We start from the raw sequence: 16,649 nt of genomic DNA on the forward strand, positions 1-16,649 counted from the left end.
TGTAAGTTTGGGTTGAATAGGAGTGGAAGGAGCAGGATATGGAATCAAAAAATAATGGGAAGAATGGAGATGAGGGTTGCTTCTCTAGAGCTGCATTGTGGATAGAGAAAGAAGCGGCAAAGGGAGCCAAAGAAACATAGAGAGGGTTGGCAATGGTGAGAAGGAAATGCAAAGGAGACAATGCATCATGGGAAGCTTCTTTAGTGCAAGCTATGGCTGCTAAGAAATATAGAGAGAGAATACATCATGGAAAGGTTCTTCTGTGCAAGTCATGGCTACTATTGTGGGTTTGGAGAGAGGACCAAGTATTGTAGAGAGAATGCTCTTGGTAAGCTTCTTCCTTGCAAGCCATGGCTACTACTGTGGGTTTGGAGAGAGAAGGCTCATTTAGGAGTACAGATCTGCTAGCTATGGAGAGAGGACCAAGTATTGTAGAGAGGATGCTCACGGTAAGCTTCTTCCTTGCAAGCCATGGCTACGACTGTGGGTTTGGAGAGAGAAGGCTCATTTAGGAGTACAGATCTGCTAGCTATGGCTTTGCGAGTAGAGAAAGACACTTTTTTTCATGGAGAAGGAGTGCAGGGCGTTTTAGAGAGAGGATGTAGAGAGAGAAAGAGATCTGGTGCACACACAAAAAAGGGGGGGAAGAAAGTGACAAATTTTTGGAATGTTTGGAGTTCGAAAAGGTAGAGAGAGGCTATGATAACTGACTGACAGCCCAAAAGTAAGCTTTAAAGTCACCTAGGTGGCCAGATCTAAGATCTCCTTTTTTTCATTTTTCTTATTTTTTGTGAAAAATCAAATATATGCTTTTAGGACTAGGCCTCTAGGCTTGGTCAAAGATGGATTAGCATTTTAAGCATTTCACTAAACGTCCAAATTAAAGGGCCCAAGAAGACTCCATTGAGCATTTTAAGCATTTCACTAAACGTCCAAATTAAAGGGCCCAAGAAGACTCCATTGAGTTCCTAATGGGTTGGTACCTCTATAAGATTGGTGGGAAGTTTAGGTAAAGGACCAAAGTGTGGTAGGATTGAAGTGATAGGGGGTGTAAAACCCGATGACACGCTTGTTGTTAACATGGCAAATGGTACTGGGAGTCGCAGTTGGGGCAAAGATCTCAATGGCTCGAAGATGTCATCCATTGGGTTCAGTGAGGGTGTCGGCCCATGTAGTCCCTCTATCATTGCCATGTTTGATGCTATCAATTGCTCCTTAATGAGCAAACACACATTTTTTTGATGCTTTTTATATTTTCTTAGAACCCATTACATCCTCAAGAAGCCTGGTGTACTCTTCATTGGGTCAAACGAGTGTCTATTTGCTCTAATTAGCGGACGATATACGCACGTGAACGACCTTAAGGATATTTTTCCAAAAAAAGTGCAAGCTAGTAACTTCCGAGATGGAAGAGGAGGTCCTAAAACCTATTTTCCATCACTGTCTCAAGATGAAAAAAATTTCTAGGAGTTTTTTCCTTGTTTCGCAACACGTTTTTGAGGTTGTTCCAAAAGGAATTTTGAAAAACTCTATATGAGAGAGTTGTAGTATTTTTGGAGTACTACAACTTTGTCTCCCTGAGTCGTTCATAATTTTATCGTCTAGACCCTCAAAAAGTAGCCCCAATATGGTTCGAAGTCATTTTTGTGGTTTTTTTTAAACGATTTTTTATATTTTTGAGTTGTTTTTTGCTTTGATTTTTGGGTCGAATTTTGAGGTTGCTGGTCATAGGCCAAAAAGATCGATTTTGACCCTTCAGACGGCCAAGACCAAAGTTAAAGAGCTCGATTTCAGCTTTTCGAGGAGCCCTAGAGAGCCTTTATTGGATTCACGATTTAGGAGATATGAGCCTCCAAGTAGGGGTTTTTCTAGAGTCTTGTTTTTGGCACGGACTCCTAGGGCGGCGTAAAACCTGAGGCCGTGAAATTGATTTTATATATTTTTTGGAGTCTAGTGGGAAATGCGAATTTCCTTGTTTGGGAGGGATTTTTTTTAAATTTAAAATTAAGGAGATATTGGCATTTTTCCTAAAAGGTAAGTGGGAATAAAAAAGTCAACCTTTTTATGACACCTCTTACACCCTTTATAAATGACCCGTAAAATGGACAATTTGACAACTCATGAGCATTGACTCATTGAATGTGCATTACCCTTAATGAGTTATGTAAAAAAATGATTAAGAATTAATCAAATATTAATCCTTTCACTAATCTTTTCCTCTTTTACACTAATCAAGGAATCTAATTAAGCACTAATCCTTAATTAATTCATGCAATGGAGAACATCATTGGATAGAGAAAGGGAATGCTAAGCTATATACATCAATAATTGTGTAAATTAATCTAAAATAGGACATTAATTAGACTCTTAATTTTGGTCTCTTATTTTAAGGTAAAATTAAATAAAGAGAGTCAAATTCCTCCAATTGATGAAGAAGTTGATGTAATTAGGTGTTTTGATGCATGAAGATGATCTCAAAACACTCAAAAACACTAATTTCGACTACTCACATGATCAATTTAGACTCGAATTAACACATTTTTTAAAATTTTTACCTCTTGAACAAGATTAATCACCCTTTAATGAAAAAAACTAGTCCATTAAGAGAAATTAGTCAAATTCAAGGATTTTTTAATGGTTTGAAGAATTTTTTTGAAAGATTAAGCTACTCCTAATGCTTGCTAACACTCTAATGTAAACAACTTCAACAAAAAAAACACAATTAAGCTAGAATTAATGATTTTAGTTCTATGTTTAACACTAAAGAGAGTTAACATTCACTAAAAATTACCTTCTATTGCATTGTTTGATGCAATGAATGCAAACTAAACCTAATACAAACTATTTGCAAGCCCTAAGAACATAAAAAATCACATTAACAACATTATAAATAACAAATTAAGCTAAAAATTATGCAAAAAAAACATTCTTTACAAAAATAAAAAATAGAGCTATTTTACACCAGATCACATAAATCACCCCATCAAATCCACATCCTTTTCATGGGAAACCATTAATCAAGATAATGGGCAATGGGTAATGTGTAGATTAGAGAAAAAAAGATGGAAAAAGCCAAGGGACAACGACGCCAAAAATGTTATGGCTCCCCCTAACCTCCCTTGAAGCACATCCAACAAGAGATTACCTGGTGACCAATTGTCGCGAGGATCTTTCCAATGGCCAAACTCGTAATCCTTGAGGTTTCCAAGCTCTACAACTCCTAGAGAAGCAATTCCAATGCGCCTCCGAGCGTTGTCACACCGCCGCGTTACACTACGCGAGTACTCGTCCCTCCTCTCACCTCACTTCACTCACACACACTCACTAGCATGCATTAGGGAGAGACATTAGCAAGAGCAAGACTCAATTGCACAATGGGAGAGTATGTTGTATTATGAGAGATATTCACTTATATACATGGCCGTAAGTGTTCACACTCACTTAAACTGTGGCGAACCGGGCACTTTAGGCTCATAAGAAGCCTAATGCAATTACAATGGCTACTCTCATAATATATCCATGAAGCACATCACTTAGCTTCATTGTAACTTGCTACCACACACTCTTGAAGCGAGAATCGCCATAAATACTTTGTCACACCATTATGGGCGCCCGTTCAAGTCATTAGGGGAAATTTGGGCTCATTTTTGGGCTCTCTAAGGAATGCCACATCATTAAAAAATGGGGCCATGGCAACTCTAATTTTTTTGGAGGTTACATATATAGAATCTACTCTTCAAGGTCTTTCCATTGATATATAACATGATGGGGTTTAGACATGACCCATGGAAAATGTACAAAAAGTAGGTTCAAACATGATGATGTGGATCGTTTACAGGAGCCTTTAAACTTGATTTTTTGAGGAAAATGGTATATCTTGAGCTTAGCAACTCCAAACATGATGATGTGGATCGTTTACAGGAGCCTTTAAACTTGATTTTTTGAGGAAAATGGTATATCTTGAGCTTAGCAACTCCAAATATTTTGGAGTTTGAAATTATAAGATCTACTTTTCATGATCTTTCTAATGATATGACATATGATGGGGTTTTAACATAAGGTAAGAAATGTTCACCGTGGCCGATATTTTCAAGGCAAAGATGGCAAAAAATCCCGTAGAGGGCCCAAAAATGAGTCCAGATTTTCTTTTGAATGTGTTGCTTTGGACACTATTGCTTCATATCTTGAATGTATGACCCTTTGGTGTATCTATTGTAACTCCTTGATGTAACATAATGGTGGTAGCTCTTGTTAGCCATACCTAATCTTTTTCTCTAGCTTGTCAATCCTAGAGTTTTGTTTAAGATAATGATTTTATAATTAAGAACCATCCTTCTGACAAGGATATAAAGATGATTTATCTTTCCAAGAAAGAGAGATTTACTAATAGAAACACTATAATTAAGCATAAAGATTAGTATTAAACCATTTAAACATTATGAATCATTAGAAAGCTTAATTTCAAGAAAAAACATTGAATTGAAAGCCTCTCAAGCATTAGAGGGGTTGAGAAGAAGAAAGTCATTGAGAGAAGAATAGAAAAAAACCACTAAATTAAGGCTTACCTTTGATTTTGGCTTGATGGAGAGAAGTGAAGCCCACAAAGCAAGGTTTGGCCACCAAGTTGGGGAGGGTAATCTCCAAGAGAGGATAGAGAATTGAGAAGCTCCAAAGCTCCCAAAAGTAGAGGCAAAATAGAGGGATAATAGAATTACACTAAAATGAAGATAATACTAGCATGTAATTACTTTACTCAAAGATGAAAATACAAAGGAAGAGCCAGCTCACAGCATATGAGCATGTGGGCAGTGCTGGTCCTAGTGGCACCTCAGGTGATGGTGCTGGCAGTAGTGCTCCTTTTCACATGAGCAGCGTGTCCTTACAACAAGCAGAGGAGCTCACGCACACATAGTGGCAAGCACGTACCGTTGCTGATTACGGATTTTGGGTTTATAGACAGAGACGTCTTGCAGTAGCATGACGTAGAGAGAGGGAGAAGGCTATAGTAGCTTATGGGACTCATGAGCTCCTGAGTACACCAACACCAGCTTATGATCCTGCCTTTAAGGCAGACCTCCCCGCCACAGATATTTGACGACCCCCGCCAGCCGGTAGAGCCTCCTCGATGTGTAAAGGAGCCCCAACATGCACGTCGACCGGGTTCCCGTTGATAGTGACTAAACGCAGACTAGCTCGGTTAGCTTTCTTACATTGTACTCGGATTTATTGGAAGTGATCACTAATCTTAGACTAGGTGGGGTAGCTCATTTTCATTATGCCTTGATCTTTTGAGTTAGTGGCTAAACCCACAATAGTAGCTGGGTTAGCTCACATTCTGATGATGTACTTAGTTGATGTTTATGTCATTATGAGTTTTCTCATTATTGAGAATCATTACATTTTAGTTTACATTCATGGTTTTTTTATTTTTTTAACACTTTGGCTATCATATTGTTTGTTGAAGCATGTGGGGGGGACCCACCTCCACATTCTTGCAAAGTTTGGTCCCCATCAGAGCATGTTTGGATTAGCAATTAGGGCCTAGTGTGGATTTTTCAAGTCTCTTGGTGCTTAACAGGCCATGGAAAATCACGGTCTTCCCCATACCATTGTACCCAAACATGCTCCGATGGGGACAAAACTTTGCAAGCATGTGGGAGAGGGACCCATCCCCATATGCTTGCAAAGTTTGGTCACCATCAGAGAGCATGTTTGGGTTAGTAATTAGCGCCTAGTACAGATTTTTTCAAGTCTCTTGGTGCTTAAGAGACCATGAAAAATCATGCCCTTTCCCATACCATCATACCCAAAAATACTCCGATGGGGACCAAACTTTTCAAGCATGTGGGGGGGACCCACCCTCACATGCTTTCAAAGTTTGGTCACCATCGGAGCATGTTTAGGTTAGCAATTATCACCCAGTGCAGATTTTTTAAGTCTCTTGGTGGTTAAGAAGCCATGGAAAATCATGGTCTTCCCCATACCATTGTACCCAAACATGCTCTGATGGGGATCAAAATTTGCAAGCATGTGGGGGGGACACACCCCCACAATCTTTTTGCAAAGTTTGGTCACCATCGGAGCATGTTTGGGTTAGCAATTAGTGCCCAGTGTAGATTTTTCAAGTCTCTTGGTGCTTAAGAGACCATGGAAAATCCCTCTCTTCTCCCCATACCATCATACTATTATATGTACATTATGTGTGCTATGTTATATACACATTATGTGTGCATATACTAGGAGGCTACCCACATTAGGCTTGTGAGCATGGGAACAAGCTCTAGTGGAGCATGGGTTAGGACTAGCCTTAAGGGTTAAGGTTAGGGTCAGGCATCCAAGGGTCACACATGGGAAATGGAAAGTCAAGAGTCACTTGAGGGCCCTCCTATATAATAGGGGCATGGGACACACTCAAAGGAGGCTTGGGGCTTGGATGCTTATGCTATGGTCTCTTGTGTACAGGTCCATATCTACTCACCTACCATTTCACACTATAGCTACATGCTATTGGATTGTAATATACCTCTTGATGGTATGGGACATTTCATGTGTGCATCCCTTGGGTTGGGGTGGTTGGGTGGTTGAGTTTATGCCTGATTTATGCATGTTTATGCATAACAGTTATCTAGAGAGATCTTAGGGTTTTAACAGTGGTATCAGAGCAATCTCTAGTTAATTTTTGTTGATTTTTTTGAAGTAAATTTTAATATTTACTAAAAAAATATTATTTTGTTGAGTTATGTTGATGATTTACACATGGATCATTGATATGGCAATTGGAACACGTGTTACTACAATTCAATGGATGAATCGACGTTGTGGGGGGATTCCGTGAGTTTAATGCTATTTTTTTCCTATTTTTTTATGGTTTAAAATAAGCATTAATGGAAATTTTTACAAAAATACCACATATTTTATTGTGGATATTTTTGGTAGAATGGATTTCCTAAATTCTTAGAGTTTTTAGGAATTTTGTGAGCATTTTTTTGATTAAAAATATATTTTTAATACATTTTTGCAGGTTTTCCCGCGGGTATGCGATCAAATTTCTGTCAATTTTCTGCTCAAATGCAGTAGGGACAGCATGTTGATGCATGAAATGCTCTCGCGTGTGCATGGGATCCTCTCCGCCTCCCAATTCTAATTTTTCCTTCTTTTTTCCATGAGAATTTCTCTTAAAAGGGTTTTTTTAAACATTAATCATAATTAATGTTAATTATGATTAAGATATGTTTAATTGAAAAGTTTTATCAAATGATTAAAGATAATACCCTGTTAACAAAGAGAGAGGGGAGGAAAGAGAATGGAAGGGAGAAGAAGGAGAGGAAAGAGGGGAGAAGAAGGAGAGGAGGGAGTTTTTTTTTTTACTTCCCTCCCTCTCTCCTTCCTTGCGCGCAGAGACGGGGGGGCTGTAGCCACCGCCGGCGAAAAATTTCCCCCCCTAAAAAAATCAAAACCTTTAAAAAGCTTATTTAATTTTTTTTATTTTTTAAAAAAATAAGTTTTTATATTAAAAAAAAGCTTTTGATAATATTTCAAAAAAAGCTTGAAAATAGCCTGAAAAAAGCCTGAAAATTAGTGAGAAATTATGGGATTTAAGGAAAAAATCTTGAAAAATTTCTGGGAATTTCTTCTTGAAACTTTTTGGCTTTTCATCTTCCGAAAAACTTTTGGCTTTCCGTTTTCCTGAAACCTTTTGGCTTTTCGAATTCCGGAAAAACTTTTGACCTTCCGTATTCCGGAAACTTTTGACCTTTCACATTCCGATTTTTTTGTCTTTTTTTTTCCCAAGAAACTTTTGGCTTTCTATATTTCGAGAAAACCATTGGAATTTCGAAATTTTTTTGACCGTTCGTATTCTAAATGCGTTCGGGGTTAATTAAAAATTTTAAAAATTAGTGAAAAATTAGACAAAGGTTATTTTAAATTTGGAGAAAATGTGGGGTTGGTGTTTCGCATATGGTGTGTCCATTCGGGCACCCGTGACCATTCAAATTCCTTTAAAAATATATTTTTTGACTCAAAAAATTAGAAAAATCCATTAAAATTATAAATTTTCATTGGATTTGAGAATTGTCGAGCAGAATTGGAAATTTTGTGAACGATGGGATTCTCAGGAAAAAATAAGAATATTCTAGATATTATTTTTAGAAATCCTAAAAATTGGTATTTTTAAAAGATCAATGGTATTTTGGCAAACTTAATTGCTAAAAATTTTCTGAAAAAATATAGGTTTGGAATGCCATAAGATAGGTTTGGTGGAATTCAAAATTATTATATTTTGAGGTCCTAAAAAATTAGGAAAAATTAGAAAAACATCATGATAATTCTTTTTCTTGAGAATTTAATATTTTCGAGGGTTATTTAATGTTGAAGTACGTTTTCTCGTGCTGACATTAGATAGATGCAGGTTATTCACATATTATTAATACGATTATATCTCATATTAATGGATATTTATGTTTGGATTAATTCTAAACAATGTATTCATGATTTTTTACCACTGTTTAGCCATTCTTTTTGGACATGTTCCTTAATTTCTTTTGATGACTATAATTTGCATTTAAAGTGTGTTTCACCTTTGACACTTTTCCATGATAATTTATTTTGCACTTATTTAAGTGTGGATTGTGCTTAATTTCTTAAGCCTAAGATAAATTCTATCATGGGTTAGTTGATCGGTTTGTTTTGGTGGATTTTTATTAGATGTTTTTCAAGTTTTATATGGACTCATCAAGTTTTACCTAGATCACTTGTGTCTAGGGGGCTTTTATTGAGTGTTACACACATGTGTTTCACTTTCTTACTTTGGAGTTTTATTTGAACAACACAATGTTCATATACTCCGGATTGATGAGTTGGCCACCAATTTTAATGCTGATTAATGACCATTAGATGGCATGCATTGATTTTTATGATCAACTATGGTTTTCATGGATTCGAGGAGCTCCTATGCTTTTATCCATGGTTTTATAAGGATATTTTGATCTTTTGCATAATTTCATGTGCTTTGAAGGTAGAATTTACCTTCATTTTTTGCACGTAATTTTGGACTATGTTCCTTGTACTCTTGTACATATTCCAACTCGGATACCTAGTTGCTTATGTATCTAGGTGAGTTATTTTTCTACCCTAACTTTATTGTGTTTTGGGTGATATACAGGAAATGCTGACCGAAGCTCGGGATTCTATCAGGAGTGCTCAAGATAGGGCACGATTTTATGCTGATAGGGGACGCTCATCTCAGTCTTTTGAACCAGGAGCGTTGGTTTATTTTAATGTTCCTAAAGATTCTCTGACTTTGTGAATAGAAAAATGCTCAAATTTATCTCCTAGATATTGTGGTTCATTTTCGAGTTATACATCGGATTGGCACGGTTGCGTTTGAACTTAAAACTACCTCCACATAATAGAGTTTATCTAGTCTTTCATATCAATAGCTTGAAAGGGAAACTAGGAGGTGAGGATAACACAGTTACTCCTCAAGAACTCGTTTGAGGTTAAAATTAGGTGGAAAGATAGGGAAATAGAGGATTCGACTTGGGAGTCAGTTGAGATTGTTCAACAGAGTTCTCCTTCTTTTCATTGCAAGAGTGCAATGAAAAGAGAGAGGAGAAGTATGTTATATATACATTATGTGTGCTATGTTATATACACATTATGTGTGCATATACTAGGAGGCTACCCACATTAGGCTTGTGAGCATGGGAAAAAGCTCTAGTGGAGCATGGGCTAGGACTAACCGTAAGGGTTAAGGTTATGGTCAGGCATCCAAGGGTCACACATGGGAAATGGAAAGTCAAGAGTCACTTGAGGGCCTCCTATATAATAGGGGCATGGGGCACACTCAAAGGAGGCTTGGGAGCTTGGAGGCTTATGCTATGGTCTCTTGTATAGAGGTCCATATCTACTCACCTACCATTTCACACTATAGCTACATGCTATTGGATTGTGTTATACCTCTTGATAGTATGGGACATCAAGGTAGAGGTATGATGTATTTCATTTATGATTCATGTGTGCATCCCTTGGGCTCGGGGGTGGTTGGGTGGTTGAGTTTATGCCTGATTTATGCATGTTTATGCATAACAATTATCTAGAGAGATCTTAGGGTTTTAACACATATCCAAACATGCTGCGATGGGGACCAAACCATGCAAGCAAAATCCCTCTCTTCCCCATACCACCATACCCAAACATGCAGCGATGGGGACCAAACCGTGCAAGCATGTGGGGGGGACCCACCCCCACATTCTTTGCAAAGTTTGGCCACCATTGGAGCATGTTTGGGTTAGCAATTTGCGTCCCAATGCAGATTTTTCAAGTCTCTTGGTGTTTAAGAGGCCATGGAAAGTCTTGGTCTTCCCCATACTATCATACCCAAACATGCTCTGATGGGGACCAAACTTTTCAAGCATGTGGGGGGGACCCACCCCCACATGCTTGCAAAGTTTGGGTTAGAAATTATTTCCGAGTATGGATTTCTCAAGTCTCTTGGTGCTTAAGAGACCCTGGAAAATTTCTCTCTTCCCCATACCACCGTAGCAAAACATTCTCCAATGGGGACTAAACTTTAGAAGCATGTGAGGGGGACCCACCCCCACATGCTTAAAAAGTTTGTTCACCCCATCAGAGCTTGTTTTGGTTACGCATAGTGTGGATGTTTCAAGTCTCTTGGTGCTTAAGCGACCATGGAAAACCCTGGTCTTCCCCATACCATTGTACCCAAACGTGCTCCGATGATGGAGACCAAACTTTGTAAGCATGTGGGGGGGACCCACCCCATGTGGAGACCCACCCCCAAATGCTTGTAAAGTATGGTCACCATCGGAGCATATTTGGGTTAGCAATTAGCGCCGCCGCGCCCAGTGCATATTTTGCATGTCTCTTGGTGCTTGAGAGGCCATGGGAAATCCCCCTCTTCCCCATACCATCGTACCAAAACATGCTCCGCCGATGGGGACAAAACTTTGCAAGCATGTGGGGGGGACCTATCCCCACATTCTTGGAAAGTTTGGTTACCATCGAAGCATGATTGGATTAGCAATTAGTGCCCAGTATGAATTTTTCAAGTCTCATGGTGCTTGAGAGGCCATGGAAAATACCCCTCTTCTACATAAAATCGTACCCAAACATGCTTCGATGGGGACAAAACTTTTCAAGCATGTGGGGGGGACCCACCCCCACATGCTTGCAAAGTTTGGTCACCATCAAAGCATGTTTGTCTTAGTAATTAGTTCCTAGTGCGGATTTTTCAAGTCATTTGTGCTTAGGCCATGGAAAATTTCCCTCTTCCCCATTCCAACGTACCCAAACATGCCCCGATGGGAACCAAACTTTGCAAGCATGTGGGGGTGACCCACCCCCACACATGCTTGCAAAGTTTGGTCCTTTATTAGAGTATGTTTGGGTTAGTAATCAACGCCCAATCCATATTTTTCAAGTCTCTTGGTGCTTAAGAGGCATGGAAAATCTTGGTCTTCCCCATACCATTATACCCAAACATACTCCAATGGGGACCAAACTTTGCAAGCATGTTGGGGGTACCCACCCCACATGCTTGCAAAGTTTGGTCACCATCAGAGCATGTTTGGGTTAGCAAATAGCGCCCAGTGCAGATTTTTTAAGTCTCTTGGTGCTTAAGAGGCCATGGAAAATCTCGCTCTTCCCCATACCATCATATCCAAAAATGCTCTGATGGGGACCAAACTTTTCAAGCATGTGGGGGGAACCACCCCACATGCTTGTAAATTTTGGTCCCCATCAGAGCATGTTTGGCTTAGTAATTAGCGCCTAGTGCAGATTTTTCAAGTCTCTGTGTGCTTGAGAGACCATAGAAAATCCCACTCTTTCGCATACCATCATACCCAAACATGCTCCGATGGGGAACAAACTTTGCAAGAATTCGGGGTACCCATCCCCACCACATGCTTGCAACACATGCTTGCAAAGTTTGATCCCCATCGAAGCATGTTTGGGTTAGTAATTAGCGTGCCCAGTGCGGATTTTTCCAGTCTCTTGGTGCTTAAGAGGTCATCAAAATTTTCCCTCTTCCCCATACCATTGTACTCAAACATGCTCCGATGTGGACCAAAATTTGCGAGCATTTGGGGGTAGATCCCCCCCATGTTTTTGCAAGTTTTGCTTCCCAACGGAGCATGTGTGGATATGATGGCATGGGGATTTTCAACAAACAATATAATAGCCAAAGTGTTAAAAAAAGCAAAAAACCATGAACATCAACTCAAATGCAATGATCCTCAATGATGAAAAAACTCATAATGATAAAAACATCAACTAAGTGCATCAAAATGTGAGCTAACCCGGCCACTCGGGGTTTAGCCACTAAATCAAAAGATCAAGGCATAATGAAAATGAGCTACCCCAGCTAGTTTGAGGTTAGTCACTACCAATAAATATGAGTACAATGTAAGTGAGCTAACCCAGCTAGTCTGAGTTTAGTCACTATAAAGATAGAGATCTCATCAGCCGAACCCTCTCTAGCTCGTAAATGCTCTAGAATGCTTTCATGGTCATCCACTCGAAGCCGAAAATGAGGGCGAGAACTCAGTTTTCAGCTCTGTACTCGATCAAGAGTGAGCCTGGTAGCAACCACTAGATGAGAGAACTGAATTACCTCTAACTCCTACTTCCACTGTTGGAACTCAAGACTCCCCCGATGAAGTCGAATCTACTAGTAGAACCCATGATCATCCATACTGGTCAAGGATGCACTTTAGCCTAGTGCAACTCATCATATAGTAGTCTACTCCCTCGCTATTTCCCTCACCGACGATAACAACAAATGCATCACCCTCCTATTGCAAATCTGGTAGGTAATCATAGATGGCCCATGAACACAATACCTGTGTGCTCATTAGACAACACTGGGATGTGAAGGCTTCTCGAGGGAGAGGAATTTCTATATCCATGCATCTGCCCATCCTCTCGAGGCACAATGTGACCAATCGCCATCTATACATGCTCCACAGAAGCATGCAAACCATCGTGTGTGAATCATGGGGACCGCCATGCACGTTGTCGTGATGTGTGCGGTACAGCCAGGAAAGTACGAGACTTCTAGATGTGAGAGTGGGTACCAAATCTAACAAGGAAACTCACACACAAAATTTCCCAAGGAGTATTGAACATCACCATTTTCAATGACATATACATGTGTCGATTCACCTCAATACATCCTTGAATTCATCCTGATGATTGCACAAAATTGCATACCAAGTGTTTGTTCCTTTACTCACTGACTCCTTTCTCCAAATCCTTTGAACCATTCACATGTAGGCATAACAAAACCTTCAAATTTTTCCAATATACATGTGACCATTTACATTCTTCACATCCACCAGTGCCATCAAAACCATCATTTCAAGATGCTCTTTATCACCTGAAAACCTGCCTTAATATTCTAACATCTCACAAGCAAAATAACATAGCATATGTACCACATAATCTTGTGATTTTTGAAAGTTCCCTATCTTGCATTCAAAAACCCAGCTAAATAGAATTTGAAATCCAAGCTTCAAGGTTCTCCAAAGTAATAATAAAAAGCTTATACAAGACCTTATTCCGAAAGCCTTATGAAAAAAACCTTAGGATTTTGAATTTGTAAGTATAAAAAAAATTCGCTTATCTTTTTAAAAGAGAAAGAAACGAATCTCTGATTTTCGCTTCTTTTCTTTTACTCGCCGCCTTGTTGTAGGGCCAGATTCAGGGTTTTGCATGTAGCATGAAGTTTTTTGAAAATCGTATCCTCTTATTACTCTTCATTTTGAAATCCAGGACATCATGAACAGTCGCCGTCTTCCAGAAATAAAAAGCACTGGTCTTTTTTTTCTCTTGTTATGATTTCTGCACACACTGGTTTTTTTCCGCCCCACGCTCTGGTTATTTCCCCTCTTTCCCGCAGGGAAAATGTGCCTACACCACCTTTTGCAGCTTATAACCCGGTATTTTCCATTTCAAAAAAGCTGTGCTCACATCTATTTCGCGCATTATCTAGAAATTTCCAATTAAAAGAAAATCATTTCTTTTCATTCCACGTACGCTGCCACCTCTAGTGTAATGCAACTAACCTTGGCATTAAGGCAAGGTTCCCAATGTAAAGTAGATCATCCAATTTTTTATTCCCCGCATTTAATAAAGACTTCGGCACTCTAATGCCCATTGAATCTCCATTACTCTTGATGCCTCCATAGTTTATAATGTCATCACATCGGCCATGTGATTTATAGAATTCCCCAATTGTTTACTCAAATATTCTTCCATGTCTTCATAAATGCATTCCTTTGTACATTGGCATGCCCTCATGTTTGCATTAACTTTCACACCATAGACGTGCCATGGCACGACATCCACCCCCTCTAAACCTGCACATCCTCTGGTATGTGCCAAATCATCATCAAGGTCCACATATAACTGGATGTCGTCTTCATCTTCTGCACTTCCAAGAAGATCATCCTCTTCCTCTTCAACCATATCCATACTACCACTGTCAAGCCTCTCATCCTGAGTCTCTTGTGAGTCAAAAGGATCACTGTCATGCCTTCTTCTAAATATCTTGATTCTTTTGCCTGCCACAAGATTCTTTATTTCTGTTCCATCAAGCTCACACAGAGTATACGTGGCATTTCCATGCACATGCTTGACAATGTAAGGGCCAAACCATCTTTTTGCAAATTTTCTTTGAACAGTGAATTGGTTGTCAAGGCTACTATCATACATTAGAACCCAATCACCTTCTTCAATAGGTTTTGGCCGGAGTCTGTGCCTACTATCAAATCTTTCTTTATTTTTCAGCCTTGCATCTTTCAAGCGAGCTTTAGCAAGCTCTACATCTTCAAGCCTCCTCTCCAACTGTCTTATTCGCAATGCAAGGAGGTCATCTCTGCTCAATCCTTCCACCCAGGGCAATACATTCCAAGTTAGAACTACTTCTTCAACTGGCATCACTGGCTTCTGACCATACATTAATTCTGCAGGCATGTATCCTGTTCACTGAGCTATGAGTTGTACGGTCAGCCCACAAGGCATATGGTAGCAGCTTTGGCCACTCTCGCATTCTTTCTCTGCATGCCTTAGCCAAAGCTTTAATGATTGGAGGATGTCCTCGCTCACTTTTTCCGTTGCCCTCAGGATTGTAAGCACATGTTAGGGACAGTTTGATACCAATTCTAGAGAAGAATTCCTTTGCTTCTTCAACATCTAGCTCACCTCTATCAGCTGTTATTTTCCCAATACAACCATACCGGCAGATCACATCTTCCAAGAGAAATTTGCATACTGTTTTCGTACTCTTTGTTCTAAGAGCACGTCCTTCTACCTGATTTGTCAAATCTTCTCTTGCAAGTGCAATATACCGCATCTGCCAAATTCCCAAAGGCATTGTAACTAGATCCACTACCCATTTATAGTGCATGGCAGGTGGGTAGGTTGGTTGCAGGCCATCACGATGCCGCACATTTGAGTACATTTGGCATACCATGCATGTTTCCACATATTGGGAAATATCCTTGTACATTCCTTTCCACCAATATTTTTCCTTTATTTTGGTAAAAGTGGCCCACACACTTCTATGTCTAGCCCAGAGACTCTCATGAAATTCTTTCACAAGTTTTCCTTGAGTCTTTTTATCACATATGACTCTCTGTGGCATAGCATTCCTCTGCTTAGGATGCTTCCAGAGGTACCCATCCTTTAGGAAATAACCATATGCTTTTCTGTGGATCCTCTTAAATTCTGAGTCAGACCAATTTTCTTGCCTTGTCAGAGTACTCAAATATTGACCAATAAGCAACCAATCTCCTTCATATATTTCCTCAATAAAAGACTCAAGTGCATTTGATAGGCAAATATGGTCCCCTTTTGCATATGCTGTAGTATAGAACTTTGTGCCCACATCATCAATGTCACTAATCATCTCTTTCTCATCTTCATACCTGGCTCTTGATAGCATATCTGCAACTGGATTATCTTTTCTCGCAATATGCTCAAACTCAGGATTTAGTGACTAGATATAAGCAATCCACCTAAGCATAGCAATATCTGGAGTGGTACAACTTGCTATCATCCCAAGAAGTGGCAAGCAATCAGTTTCCACAAGTACAGATGCCCCAATAAGATATTCCTTTTCACATTTTAGAGCAGTGACTATTCCCCATAACTCTCTCTTGATCTGTGGATACTTTCGTTGCCGAAAGCTTAATACCTTTGCTCCAAATCTAATTACATACCTATGATCATCCTCATCATCTTGCCCTACTGCCCATCCTATCCCAGTAGGACTAGTATATCAACTGTAATAACCACAGGCCTGCCACATTCATAATCTGCCTTCCTCAGAGTGGGTGATGATTGGAGCAAACATTTCAGCTTTCGCATAGCTTTAATATGTACTGTACTCCACAGAAATTTTTGATTTTTCCTCAAAAGTTGATAAAGAGGATCTGCTACATGTGCATAATGTGGGATCCAAATAACATAAAAGACACATGCTCCAAGAAATCTCCTCAGCTCTGTAACATTAATGCATGTTTCTTTCATTCTTTGTATTGCATCTATCTTGGCTGGACAAGGTCGGCGTCCACTAGTACTACAAAGATGTCCCACTATTAGCACTTCACCAACTCCAAACA

Source organism: Cibotium barometz, chromosome 7 (assembly GCF_041138505.1).
Source record: "Cibotium barometz isolate CiBa-2024 chromosome 7, ASM4113850v1, whole genome shotgun sequence".
Taxonomy (NCBI): Eukaryota; Viridiplantae; Streptophyta; class Polypodiopsida; order Cyatheales; family Cibotiaceae; genus Cibotium; species Cibotium barometz.